The sequence below is a fragment of the Stegodyphus dumicola genome, chromosome 7 (genome assembly GCF_044657685.1).
Source record: "Stegodyphus dumicola isolate Sdum_Otavi_A_Nest chromosome 7, ASM4465768v1".
Taxonomy (NCBI): Eukaryota; Metazoa; Arthropoda; class Arachnida; order Araneae; family Eresidae; genus Stegodyphus; species Stegodyphus dumicola.
In genome coordinates this window covers 25,984,490-25,992,362 of record NC_140774.1, presented here as the reverse complement: position 1 = coordinate 25,992,362, position 7,873 = coordinate 25,984,490, and positions in this window count along the sequence as shown.

The following is a 7,873-nucleotide window of genomic DNA, read 5'->3' as shown; positions in this document are numbered from 1 at the left end:
TTTATAGCTGTAATATTTCAACATTTATAAAACATTGTTTCAATATTAATCATCTTTCCCCAAGTCTTTCGCTTTTAAATTTATTATCTATTCGCCTCTTTCTCATAATACTTACCTTAAGTAGCCTCTCTTCAATAAATTTCAAATTATTTTTTTCTTCTAGCAATTATAATTCTTACCTAATACTTCTTTTCTCATAACTATAAGATTATTCCTTTATTACCTAATATTCATATATCAATACTACTAATCATTACCTTTATTTGTCTAGAATAAGTAATACTATTAATCTCATTTAATTACTATATTGTCTATATTAAAGTTACTTTTCTTGTCACATCAACGTTATTATAACAAATCTTACTACTTTATATATATTTTAATATAATTTATTTATATATATATCAAGTGTAATATATCATTGAATAAGCAATCCCATCAAACAATTGTTACTGTTATTGCATTTACAGGGTGATCAGCGAATAAGCCCTGATTTTAAAATTAAATATCTCTACAACAAAGATCGATAGAATTATGCGGTAAACTGTACGTTTATTAGCAAAACTGTAAGAATGGTGTACAAAAGTTTATAAAATTTAATTATGAAATTCGTTAATAGATGGCGCTCTAATCGCAATGACGTATCGATAGCCTTTAAAATGTGCTTCGAAGTCGAAAGTGTTGCCTACAGCGAACCTAGTTGGACGCTGGATTTCTTTGCATTTCATGAGTGATCATGGAGAGGTTGGTTGAAGTGTATAAGGCGCAAATATTTGAACTCGATCAAATTAAAGCATCGAAAGGTGAATTGTCAGAAATAGAAGGTAAATTCTATAATTTTCTTCACAGCTCATTGGAAATAATTAATGCTTTAATTAATCAGAATGCTAGTAATGCTAATGCTATTAACACAAAGCAGGTTGTTAAGAGTCAGAATACATGTGTAAACACTAGCTTACAGGATAATGAAAGAGCTAGAAGTCCTATTAATTTGATTAACGTAGACACAGATAGTGCAGAGGAAAAAACTTTGGATAAGGACACGAGTTCCGAAGAAGATGAACCACCGCGCCGTCGTGGCGATCAGACAGTATGCACAAAAAATTCCCGTGTAGGTTTCAAGAAAATCAAACTGAACACCTATACTCAAATAATTTCTCCGGCTGTTATGGCAGATCAGGATAAGGTAAATGATACTTCTGACACAAATAACACTGAACAAAACAGTCAAGAAAAACGGATAATAATCCAACTGAAAATGAAAACATGGATACAAATACTGCTGATGATTAGCAGAACAGCAATAATCATGATGCGACACAACAAATCAGACAAAATTCTAGACTACCGCCCATTGTATTAAAAGAAAATAGATTTGTTTGGTCTAAATTATCCAAGATGTTTCGCCAAAAACAATTTGAATTCGTGGGTAACAGAATCCGGGAAGGAATCAAAGTCATAACCACGAATCCCGATAGTTATCTAGGAATAGTGAAAATGTTAAAGGAATTAAAAATAGAACACCATTCTTACATCCTTCTGAGGATAAAAATCTGAAAGTGGTCATTAATGGCCTCTTACTTTCCACCCCTATTGAGTAAATAAAATCAGAACTAGTAAGTAAGAGTTATAAAATCATGGATATTAAGCAAATGTCGAGACGTAGAGGAGGAGAAGTCCAAAAGCTTCCCCTGTTTCTTGTCACGCTTCCCAAAAATGAACAATCACGAAAAGTATATCATGAAAAACATATAGGAGATTTAATTGTTAAAATCATCGAATACAAATGAAGAAAGGCCCAAAACAGTGTTTTCGCTGTCAGGGTTTCAACCATACTCAAGAAATAATCTATTATAAACCTAAATGCGTCAGATGCAGCGGCCCACATTACATCAAGGAGTGCCCTGATAGAAATAACCCAGATAAACCCCTTTGCTGTGCCAACTGCAATGGAAATCATACATCAAGCTTTAAAGGGTGTGAGAAATACCCCAAAAATAAATCTGAAAAAGCAGAAAACCCAAAGAAGTTCTCTAGCAGAATCATAGAGGGTAAGTCGTACGCTCAGGCGATATCGACTGGTATCTATTCCGAAGCTATCAACGACGCCAAAAAAGTCTTCTCTGACTTGGCAGAATTAGTCAGCATAATTAAAAGAGCGGGTTTCTTACAACTTACCCAGCAAGTTAAAGAATTAAATAAAAATAATCCAGAAGCTTCTAATAAAAATACTAATGATAATGGGAACAAATAAGATTAAAAGAGCCCCCATAAAAGTCATGAACTGGAATGCACACAGCTTGCTTAATAAAATTATGGAGTTACATAACTTCTTGTTGACGTATGATATCGATTTTGCTATGATTACAGAGACTTTTGCTACTCCGTGCTTTAGTCTGAAGATGCAAATTACAGGGGCTACCGCTGTGATCGGCTAAGCCATCGAGGAGGAGGAGTGGCCATTTATGTTAAAAACTCATTACAGTCATGCCATATCGCAGATTACCGCATTAATGGACTAGAAGCGCTCACTATTTCTATCTTACTGCCATTGTACGGTGCTGTGTACCTTACTGTTTTATATAACCCACCTCAGAATGCAATTGACGAGAACTTCCTCACAGAATTGCTCCCCAACGATAAAAATGTGATACTGGCGGGCGATTTAAATTCCAAAAACACTGAATGGGGTTGCAGAAGAATGAACCGTAACGGAGAAACTCTCTTGGAGTTCATTAATAATCATCCGATCTACTTCTATGCTCCCTCAGAGTATACCTATGCACCCGAAAATCCGAGGAAAGGAGACATTCTTGATATTCTCCTTACCACTACCTTAGTACCTATGTACCTTGATGTTAAGGTCGAGTTAACTTCCGACCATCTACCAGTTATTGCTACGCTTGGTACTAATCAATGCTTGGATGAAAAGTACAATTTTCGTACAGACTGGAATGTTTATAATGATTGCTTGATAAATAGCGGGCCGATCTTTTCATGTCTCAAAAATACAATGGATATTGATAATGCAATTGATGCCGTGACTAATACGATCCTAAGTGCTTACAATTCTGCTACGAGAAGAATTCCCGCTGATCAGCATCCGGATTTATTACCTCGCACTATCCGTGATAAGATTAATAATAGGAACAGACTGCGCAAAAGATATCACATCTCCTGGGACCCTCGTGTTAAAAAGGCGCTTAATAAGTTAAATCCAGAAATCAAAAAGGATATTCAGATTCACCGCGTAGACGCGTGGAATGAGAAAATGCTTAATTTTAATGAGGCGGATAATGCTTTTTGGACTTTTGCCAGAAACCTACGACGCAAGCCACACTGCAACAAACCCATCTATAATAGAAATTGCATAGCACTTACCAACAAGGATAAGGCGTCTCTTATGGCTAAACATTTGGCTGATCAGTTTATGCCAAATTCAGATCCTTGTGATCTTACTTTTGCGTACGATGTACGCTATTTTATCAAAGACTAGATCAGCGGCCCCGGGGCGCACAACTGCACGAATTTCACTTCACCCAAGGAAATTAAAGAAATCATTAAGCGGCTGAAAAATAGAAAAGCCCCCGGATATGATTCGATTAAGAACGTTGCTATTAAGTACTTGCCTTTGAATATCATCTCTAAATATGCAAGTATTCTGAATGCCTGTTTAATGCATAATTATTTCCCTGACAAGTCGAAAATCGCAAAAGTTATTCTGCTGAATAAGCCTGGAAAAGATGCTACTCGTCCGGACGGATACCGTCCCATCAGCTTACTCCAAGGATTTGGGAAAATATTTGAGAGCGTAATTCTCAAACGTCTTGAACCCTTCATGTCTAGACTCCCACCCGAACAATTCGGGTTCAGAAAATGCCTCTCAACTACAAAACAACTTGTTCGGCTTATGGAATTCACAGGTGACGCCCTGCACAAGAATCAAAGTGTTGCCTTACTCATCCTGGACGTGGCGAAGGCCTTCGACCGCGTTTGGCATGAGGGGCTCATTTTTAAGCTCATATCTGCTGATTTGGATAGAGACCTCATACTTTTAATCTATTCCTTTATCAAGGACAGAAAATTCAATGTCAGTATTGGTAGTGACAAATATGAATGTCAACGTTTAAATGCCGGCGTGGCTCAGGGGGTCAACTTTGGGACCTATCCTTTATTTGTTTTACGTCGCAGATTTCCCAAAGTATAACATGGACAACAATACTTTCCTAGGATGCTACGCGGACGATACTGCATTAGCTACGACTTCCCTCAGAGCCGAAATAGCGGTTTCTAAATTACAGAGCATCATCCCCGCAGTGGAACATTGGTGCACAAAATGGCGTATTACTATCAATGCGCAGAAATCGCAGTTGCTCATTATTTGTAAGAAGACTCCTAGAACTCCTTTAAATGTGACTTCAAAACTTTTTGATATAGATGTGCCTATTGTAAATAAGGCTGTTTAGCTTGGTGTCGTCATAAATAATAAACTCAGTTGGAAACACCCCATGTGACTAAAGCCAGAAGTAAGGCCATGGCTGCACTTACTAGTATTTCTTCCATTATGGGTAAAAACTCAAAGTTAAACCTCTCTAAAAAGAGACATTTATATACGGCGGTTATCCGTCCCATTTTCTCGTACGCGTCCCCGGCGTGGCCGGCGGCCACACATAGAGATATAAATAAATTGCAAATTCTCCAAAACAAAGCCCTGCGTTTAATGACAAACGCACACTACTTTGTTTCTAATGACACGCTTCACAGAGACCTAAAAATTGAGCCTGTTGACAAATTTCTTCACCGCACCAACAGTAGTTTCTTCGATAGAGCTGTCAATTGCCTGTACCTTGCTCAATTCAACACGTTTGATTATATACCTCTGCAAGAGGACTACAAAATAAGACCGTACGCTGCACATATCACGAGGAATGCAAATTTCCCTACTTAATGGGGATAGCGCACGAACACTTTGTACATATGTAAATATTTATTTTAATTGGATTTGTATTTTATTTTGTACCTTATTTGTGTATTTATGTACCCTGTAAATAATTTTATTTTAGTTTTACTTTCTGTGTATTGCTTTATACATGTATATGTCACGAACAGACACTTGTCAGATTGCGCGACACCAGCCTCTCCTTGGTATTTCTCCCCTTGTGACGCATGGTCACCTCCTCTCACCTACCTCCGATGCCTCCTAGCGTTGGAGGATTGACCGGGTATTGCCTGGTTCCAGCAAGATGGGGCTCGACCGCATCGAACAAATAATGTTTTTCATTTTCTTTATGAATACTTTGGGAATAGAGTAATTGCGTTAGATTATCCTCAATTTACTGACACAGGAATAGCTTCGCCTCCATATTCTCCAAATCTGAGTCCTTGTGACTTCTTTCTGTGGGATGCATTGAGAGACGCTGTCTATCGAAATAATCCTGCTACTCTAGATGAGCTTGAATCGTTGATTGGTGTTCCATGTGATTCCATTTCCGTCCAGACATTGTAAGACGTGATGTCAAATTTTATTGTTCGTTTACGCCACCTCATTGTTTCGAACGGTGAACATTTTGAAAAAGTTATATTTTGATTGTAAAGGCTGCTTCACTTTATTTTTTAACACCTTTCAGAGAAAGAGTTTTCAGTGCAGAGCGCCATCTGTTAACGATTTTCGAAACTAAATTTTCTAAATTTCTGTACACCATTTTTACAGTTTTGCTAATAAATGTACAGTTTAGCGCATAATTCTATCGATTTTTGTTGTAGAGATATTTAATTTTGAAATCAGGGCTTATTCGCTGATCACCCTGTACTTATACTTCTTTTACAATGCAATAATTTAATTGCAATGTTGTATTAGTTACAATTTAACATTGGATATCAATTAATCACTTTTCTATATCATTTTTCTACATTCTTAACATCATTTCTTTACTGTTCTCTTCTCTTTAAATTTAAATAACTCCTCTTTTTTTTTTAAATTACTAAAGTACTTAACATTATTCATAACATAATCATCTATTTGTATCTCCTTATCTATATTAACACATACTTTTCTATCTTATATTTCTTTCTCTTTATTTAACTCCTTTATAAATAGATAATTTTGATATTTTTGTAGTATAACTAATATTTCATCTATTTATTATTATTTAACTTACTATGTACTTTTAGCATATCTAAATATTTTTACGTAGTCTACATTTTTCTAAACTTATTTAATGTTTATCCTTTATTTAGTGTTTTTCTTATTCTTTTCTGATTTGTCTTAATTATTTGTAAATTACACGTCTAAATTCTTTAAAATGTATAACGATATTTTGTATTATGTAATTTGGTTATTCTCAAAATTATATATAAAAATCTGTAAACATAAATTTTTAACATATATAACAATTCTCTAAATACTATGTTATGAGCTTTATTGTAAACATTGCCATCTATGCAAACACCACAAGACCTGCGTAATCTGTTTTTGTATGTCATATTATCAGGTTCAATGTTTCTTCTAACCTTCTTCGGAAACATACAATGACCTGACTAGAACAGAGAGCTTACTAAAGCTATGTTCACTAATTGTAGTAAGTAGACAGGATACAGACGAAGGGTATACAAAACCCTTTATTTTTCTTTATATACAATGACTTCCGTACTTCGGAATACAATGACCCTCCACTCGGGGTCTAACGTAAAAGATATCAAAATAAAACTAAACTCAAATTTAACTTAATTACTTTAACTTAATAACGTGTATTAAAAATTAATACACGTGTAAGATTGGCCTTATAATAACAGGAAGCGTATGTAGCACAGAGACTGTGAACACTGCAATACGTTTAATTTATCAAGAGGACTAATACCTCTGGCCCGGAAGGCAAATAGCAACTGCGTAACTTCTAAGGTAAGCGGCCTGCTTCGAACTCACTGCTTCCTCTCTTCTGCTTGGCAAAAAGGCCACACTTAAATACTTGGCGTTCGCCAGACAAACTTTGCATAAAATCCTTAACGCTTATAATTCTGGCCGGAAGTAGAAAATAAGAAGTGATAGTAAAGATTTAAAATAAAATAAACGTTAGTAAAACTTAAGATCCTTACAATATGTAACTTTGTACACCCATTGTAACTTTGTAAAACTTTATTTCAAATAAATGCCGCTGATAGCGGATGGTAGATAGTTTCCATCAATAGAGCACAAAAGCTGAAAGTTGAAATGATGGTGTAGCTGTTCTAGTGATGGTCTCGTGTCTCTGGTTTTCACTATATCATTGCCCTTCGGGAATCATTCTGGATGTTAAATCGAGATTTATCCTTAAAGAGTATGTGACACACTGCTTTGGTGTCCAACAGTCCAATTCAATGTTCACGAGCCCTATTCAGCGGCGTACGGTGACCGGTGTTTAAGAAAGTGTTGGTACGGTACACCTTCATGCAGTCAGCGCAACACAATTTGGCGGGATATGGGTCATCCTGCAGCAACAGAGATGGATGCGACGCCAGCTGTCGTGCTGTTAGTGATCTACGGGGTCTTGCACATAGCAGCAGATAGCCATTGTGGAATTCTCTGTCGTCTACAGGGGTTTTGATCCTTTTAGTAAAGGCGGGTTTACACTTCTAGTGAGCCCCGAGTGATAGCGATTATCCGACCCACATCTTCTACAGGTAACGATTGATCCTTTTGGTAACGATTCCACAGCCTATTGATGACACTCAGTTCTCTCGCAAAAGTAGATTGTCTTACAGAAGCTTTCAACATCCTTACAGCCGTCCAACGCATTTCATCGTGCTGATGGTGTCTTCAGTTTACGATTTCCGCTTTGGCTGTCTCGGATTGCACAGAATTACCGCTGTTTGCGAACTGACGCATAGGTCCGGCATT